General features: G+C 36.4%; 1 long non-coding RNA gene across 1 annotated transcript; it reads right to left on the bottom strand.

Annotated features, from left to right (window-relative positions):
• Positions 1-44: 44 nt before the first annotated feature.
• LOC107039162 lies at positions 45-1,574 on the bottom strand. The gene is made up of 3 exons (XR_001460948.1): positions 1,509-1,574; positions 1,286-1,413; positions 45-300 (listed from the first exon to the last, which is right to left on the bottom strand). It is a non-coding gene; the product is annotated as an uncharacterized LOC107039162 (long non-coding RNA).
• Between the last annotated feature and the right edge of the window lie 5,879 nt (positions 1,575-7,453).

A 7,453-nucleotide genomic window follows, 5' to 3' on the forward strand; every position in this document is an offset into this window, starting at 1 on the left:
CCCCCCCCCCCCCCCTCTGACCACACAATAAATACGTTGAGGAATCTTGCTTCCAATTATTTTATTACATTCAATCTCATCATAGATTATCATAGAAGTAGAAAGAAACTAGAGGGAAAGTGATATTCAGAGGATGTCTTATAATTTCTTCTTCCGGGTCGGTTGCCATAGAAAATCGATTCGGTCTCTTGAGAGAATCGCAGTCTTCAATTAACGAGGGCATGTATACGGTCTTACGCAAGGACCATCCGTGCTTCGTCGTATGTAACCGGGATTGCAGTAGCATGCATTAACGCAGGGCTGAAAGAAAATATTTTATTGTCAAATCAAAAGAATCCTTCCGTTGTTATTGATGGAAAGGAATTCCCTCTACTAAGAAATCATAGAAGTCATTATTTCATGAAAGATGAAGAAAAATGAAATGAAAATAAAAAAATGGAAAACTTGGGAAGGGTTTGAAGTTAATAACTTGCATAGAAAAATTCAGAAACGATTGTTATTTCTATTGAATATTCATTCTATTAGTTTATCCTTTTTTGAAAAATTTGAAATCAGTAAACACGGAAAAATATAAAATTATCATTTTATGTGGGAATAGTAATTGTTAATATGAGAAAATCAAATGCAGGACATATCTGTTACAGTCGAAAATTTACCGATGAACATAGTAAAAATTGAGAGTCGGTGTATTACCCCCAGAAAATGATTTATTTGAATCAAATGAAATTTATTTAAATAATACGAAATAAAATTTCTATGCAAATTGAAATTATTTTCTTATTTGAGGATCTGTCTTTACTACATCAATGGTTTTTAATTATTAATAAATCTTTATTTCATCAAAATAAATCCCCCATTAATAGTAAAAATGTGTTTATTTGAATTGAATGGGAGTTTCCTTCGAACTTAATAAAAATTTATTTGATACTAATAATTTATTAGCACTCCGGAAGTGAAGTAATATAAAAAACAATTGAAAGAGAAAAACGCAATAATTATTAGGGGAGAATGCCAATATGGTTCTTAAAATGAAAACACTCTTTATTTGAAATGAATAAATGGTTTATTTGATAGAATTAAATCCTTTCTTTTGAAACAAGTAAATGAGCTTATTTAAAAAATCACATTCTCGAAACAAGAAAAAAATTTCAAACAAAAATTTTTTTTGATTCGAATGAATAATTGTTTTGGATTAATAGTTAAGAAGCCTCGTTAACAACTAAATCCTTCATATTTTCTATCAGTATATATAATGAGAGATGAATAAACTAGAGATGATTCTTACCGCGCCTCTGCAGACGGGGCTGGGGGTCCTACAAGTCGGGGGACAGGGAGGAACACATCGCCGGAACCGGGCATTCAGAGGGCAACGCCTCACTGACTGGTCAGAAACCCCATTGTCAGGTTGCGCATCTATGGGAATGATTGAGACGATATTTTTCATGAATGTGAGATGATCAACAGACATTCCAATATTAAGAATTAGAAAAATGTCACGGAATACTCACAGGCAGTGTATGTGGCCACAAGGAAAATGGTGATGAAGATAAGAGCACGCATGATGTGAGTTTACTAAATCACAAAATCGGATTCATGCAAAAAGCTGGGGATTTCATTCTTTTATACGATGCGATAGAAAAAACCGTCATGTTGTGAGAATAATTATTGTGCAATTCACTTGTCGAGCAAATGCAGGCAAAATATTTATTTTAGTCTGATGCGATGTGAGTAAATATTTTACATCCATACTAATAACAAATAGCTGTCTGTTGTTTCCTCAGCTGCATGGAGAGAACAAGTGAGAATGATTGGATTTTTGGAAATTATGGAAAAATAATCGGTAATGGTGAAGAAAACTATAAGACTAAATTTCTCAGTAAAGAAAATCAATTGTCCACATAGATCTAAGTAATAGCGATATTTCATGAAAAATTTGGGGCAAAATGGGTGTTTCGTGAACTCATACGATTTGAGCGTGGCAAAATGGGTGGTCTGTCAACTTTCACGATTTCACAGGGGCAAAATGGGTTTTTCGTGAACTCATACGATTTCATTGGGGCAAAATGGGTTTTCTGTGAACTATTACGATTTCATAGGGGCAAAATGGGTGTTTCGTGAACTCATAAAATTTGATTGGGGCAAAATGGGTATTCTGGGAACTTTTTCAATTTCATTCTGGCAAAATGGGTATTTACTGACCTCATTCGATTTCATGGGACAAAATGGGTATTCTGTGAACTTTTACGATTTCATTGGGGCAAAATGGGTTTCCTAATAGTTCACACAATACCCATTTTGCCCCAATGAAATCGTATGAGTTTATGAAAAACCCATTTTGCCACAATGAAATCGTAAAAGATCACAGAATACCCACTTTGCCGCAATTAAATCGTAAAAGTTCACAGAATACCCATTTTACCCCAATGAAATCGTAAAAGTTCACAGAATATCCATTTCGCCCCAATGAAATCGTAAAAGTTCAAAGAATACCCAGTTTGCCCCAATGAAATTGTAAAAGTTCACAGAATACCCACATTGCCGCAATCAAATTTAATGAGTTCACGAAACACCCATTTTGCCCCTATGAAATCGTAATAGTTCACAGAATACCCATTTTGCCCCGATGAAATCGTATGAGTTCACGAAAAACCCCTTTGCCCCAATCAAATCGAAAAAGTTCACAAAATACCCATTTTGCCCCAATTAAATCGTATGAGTACACGAAAAACCCATTTTGCCCCCATGAAATCGTAGCAGTACAAAAAAGACCCATTTTACCCCTAAGAAATCGAATGAGGTCAAAAAATACCCATTGTCACACGCCTGCCTGTAAAACGGCATTTGCGGCGTAAATTGCCGATTTACAGACATTGTGCGATAAAGAATTTTACATAACTCGTGGTAATTAGTATATTTCGTCATTAGGCCGAAAAAAACTTTTCTGACGAATATGAGGTTTGCAGCACGAGCCGAAGGCAAGGGCCGCAATCATATTCGTCAGAAAATTTTTTTTTGACCGTATGACGAACAATATTTTTTGTCACGACGGCCGTAGGCAGAGATTCACGGACGCGGAGCGAAGCGGACCTCAGACTCGCGTCAAAAACGTCATTTACCAACTCGTTACGTAAAATACCATTTTGCCCGAATGAAATCGTATAATTCAATGTTCTTGAGATCTTTCCCTAATTGATTATCTTAAACTAAAAATTATTTTGAATTTATCCATACATTTCTAACTTGAAAACCCTTCTTTACCCCAAAAACCATACTTCGTGGTGTCGCTACCGGATGGCGCCCCCTTCGCATTCTCATTTGACAATTTTTCCGTTTGACAATTTTTTTTTGACTCTCGTGACCCTTATTTCTGATATTTATTTATTACTTTCATTTCTGACCCTTGATTTTGACCCTTATTTAGGTTACTGATGGGTTCTCGACCAGTTATGCCCGGCCGGACTTGGACAATTGAATGTTGTTAACACCTTATAAGGGACAAATAAGTTACAAACGCGCTGAGCTACATAAGTTATCGATGGTAAACTCATGTGTGATCGACCATGATCGTCCCTACTACTATCGGATTGAAAAGTGTAGACCCCTGACTTTGAGCACGTACAGTATGAACGAAAAAAATCGTAAAAAAATGGGAGTGGTCTTATTTTTTTCGTTCACTAATCCTACGTTGCTCCAAAAAGTGTAATTTTTTTTCCAACAATCGTTGTCAAGTTATGGCATAGAATGTTCAAAAAAGTACCGTTTTTAGGAGCTCTTTACAGAATATACAACTTCGACTGTTAATAACTCAACTCTGAATGATGAAAAAAAATCAGAATTTTTATCGTCCATTCTTGACACCTTGACAAAGACATGTGAACAACATTTTGTTCGTTTTGTATCTTTGTATTGTTGTTATTAATAAATAACAGGCAACAGGTTATCTCCGGATCTACTCATCCTATCGACTTCGCAAAATAATGACAAAATGGAGAAAAAAATGACTGTGATAAATTATTGAGAAATAATGTGCAATCATCCTCCTATTGGTTGTTATAAAAAAAATATTCTTTCGGGCTTCATAGGCTAGCCGTGTAGTCCAGGCGTCGGAGACAGAAAATTTCCATATTGATGAAATAATTCCTATTAATGGTTTTATTGTTTCTATCGCTTGTTTTAGTGTTCAGTAACAGAAATGTGGAAAATTCCCCCCCAAATTTGCCCCGGAAATATTGTTTACACAAATTACTGTCGCGATTTTAGAGTTTCTCTTGAATATCTCGGTAAATATCGTTTGCAGCGAAAAAATTAATAAGTACAAAATTATTTCTCATAAAATTTTACACAAAAAAGGTTTTTACATTTTGTTGCATTTTGATGATAGTTTTGGAAATACAAGCGCGCGAAGGCGCGCGCGCAACTCAGTGACCGGAGAATACTCAGTAAACCCGTGGAGGATCGGACGGATGTTCGGTTTTTCTACCTGCAGTCCCTTTCCGTGCCTTTTTGGATGGGAAGGGAGGGGAGGGGAAGCGTGTTTCAACAAGTTTTGTATAGTATCGACCGAACCATCATCACGTGTAGTCGAGTTATTACGAAAAAAATGGATGTGAAAATAACGTGTGATTTAACATGATTTTAATACAAAACTTAATGCCACTGCAGCAGCTAGAAACGATGAATGGGGGGCAGAAGTGATCCAGCGACTTGTTGATGTGATTGATCTGGTCGCAGCTGAGGGGATGTACCTAAGTCCTGTCTATCTAAATTCAAAATCCATGTAAAATCCGAAAAATCCGCGGGCCGTCCTGCAGATCCCAACACTCAAAAGACTTGACTTTATATCTGCATACCTCGAAGAGAATCGAGATGAATGTCAGTTTTCTTTGAATGAACTAATCCAGAAATATGGAGGTGAAACTCCTTGTGAAGCAACGATTAAACAGAAGTTATTGGAAAAATATGGAGATGAAATTATTATTACTGCAAATGTTAAGAAAGAACCAATAATTTGTTTTTGAAATATCGGCCATAAAATTCTTGCTGAGGCTTTTTACACCAGCAGAAGTAAAAATATCGAAGAAGAACGTGTGAAAGTAGTTTCTGAAGCAGCCAACATCATCTTAGAGGACATCAGGTCAAAAGTGTATGAGCTAGATAAGTATCCATCACCACACGAATTTTTGAAAAATGTAGAAAATGACGTACCGGAAAGCTTGCAAAATTTTCTGGAGACAATTATTCTCAAACATAAGAAAGGGGCTCCAACACCATGGAATCGAAAAATCACATCGATTGCGCATGCTATTATCACAGCTGCCCGACCAAGATCTTTCATTTCTTCACTGCAAGTGGGATTGAAGACTATTAAATCGCAAATATATAATTGCGGTTGTCGTAGGCATGGACTTTATTGTTCGGTGATTTGTTCTAATTGTGAAGGTCGAACTTGTTCCAATGTTGAGCCAATTGAAATCGATATCGACGAAGATGTTGATGAACCGATTGACATTGATTTGGAAAAGTTCTTGAACGTACAATTATCGGACGAAGATAGTGAAGGGGAGGAAGAAGTTAGAGAGACTGTGGCTGTGGATACTCAAGCAATCAGAGAACGTGAGAGACCGGTGCTACTACAATTGACGGATCAACCTGCCCCCAACAGAAGAAGAATGATTCAATGAAGCATGGTGGTATGTACTGGAGACTTTTATAAATAAATTTTCAATTATTCCACCTGATTTCGTGTCTCAAATCATTTAAATATTGGTTATAGATGATTCATGCATGGCGGAGTACCAGTGAGCGAGCTGTTCAGGTGCGCTGGGGGAACACACGAGTCGGAGAGGGAGGCGCGCGCCTTCACACGCTATTATCTCCGATAATATCGTCACTACGAAAAAAAATGTAAAGACTTTTTTCATTCAGAATTTTATAAGGAATAAGTTTGTATTCAAGGTTTTTTCGCTACAGTGGATATTTATCGAGATATTCAATAAAAACGTTAAAATTGCAAATTCCAATTGTTTAAACAATACTTCCGGGGCGAATTTGAGGGGGAATTTTTGCATTTCTCTTCCTTAACATAAATACAAGACATAGAAAAAGAAAAAACTTTTATAGGAATTTTTTGGATCAAAAATAGCCTGACGCCTGGACTAGTGGGAGCCAAGCACTGATCGGTTGTGGGGAGAAAATCCCATTGGCGTAGGCAATGTCAGGGGTCCATAGGCTACATAGGGGTATCATGTACAGAATTTTACTTTTTGAAAATGGGAGAATCGAGATACGTGGCAGCGTATCGGCCAAGAAAAGTTTTGACTCCGATTGTACAAAACATCAGGCCGATCGCTGCCGTGTATCTATACACGAAGCAACTACTCCCTCCACTATCTCCGAATTATATCCATTAAATAAAATGCAAACGTGACGAGCTACATGAAAAATATTCTTAGTTACATTATATAAATTGGCCACAAGCTTCTCATTGATGTAACTATTTTTTTGTTCGAAGCAATATTTAAAAAAATACGCGCATCGTAACGGGTTTATATGCACATTCTCGCATGTCAATTCAACTCCCATCATTTTTTCGTTACGGAGTTGCCAGCAGTGCAATACAACTACACGCACCAAGGAGGGAAGCCCGGAAATTTATAAATTGAATATGGTGCACGAATGATGAATTCCACAGATATTTTTCAATCGAGTTTCGTGCACAAATGAATTCTCGAAGAAGCAAATTCAGTCGGAAAATCTTGAATAAATAATTAAAAGTCGGTGCAAATAACGACTGTGGAATAGAACTATTTGTTTTACTTCGATTGTTAATTGGAAAGATGATTTATCGTGTGAAAAATAAATGAGCCGAATTGAATTGAAAATGAACAAATTTACAGGATATAAAAACGATTACTTGTTTATTTTGAAAAAAATAGTGAAATCTCCCTAAAAAAACACAAACAAATGTTTTTGTAAAACAACTGCTCCAAGAAAAAGTTCTGTTTGGTTCTTACTGGGAATTAGAAATTTTTGAAAAATACAAAGAAATGAAAAAGAAAGCCAAGTCAGCAATGTCGAATAAACGAAAATAGTGCACAATCAGATTTCTATAAGAGAAATTGTTTCAAATCGAATGAGGATTTTAAAAAAATTCTTGATGAAATAAAAAATTAGTAGAAGGAGGACCAACGTTCTTGGCGCGGAGTTTTTCAACTCATTGTCTAGTATCAAGCTAATTCTCCCTCTGCTGATTCGCGCAGTAACTTCGACTACTATCGAACAAGAGTGCAAGAAGTTAATGGATATCGTGGTGGATTTTTTACGCCATCTGGGGCAAGGCAACGAGTGATAATTCTGCACATCGCAAGTAAGGATGGGTTCGTTCCAGGGTGTATGGATTGTTTCATTGGTAGTAAAAAAGTGGGCCTATCACCAGAAGATGAATGCTGAGCAT

This window comes from Diachasma alloeum, unplaced genomic scaffold, assembly GCF_001412515.2.
Source record: "Diachasma alloeum isolate Michigan unplaced genomic scaffold, Dall2.0 Dall_scaffold_00294, whole genome shotgun sequence".
Classification (NCBI taxonomy): Eukaryota; Metazoa; Arthropoda; class Insecta; order Hymenoptera; family Braconidae; genus Diachasma; species Diachasma alloeum.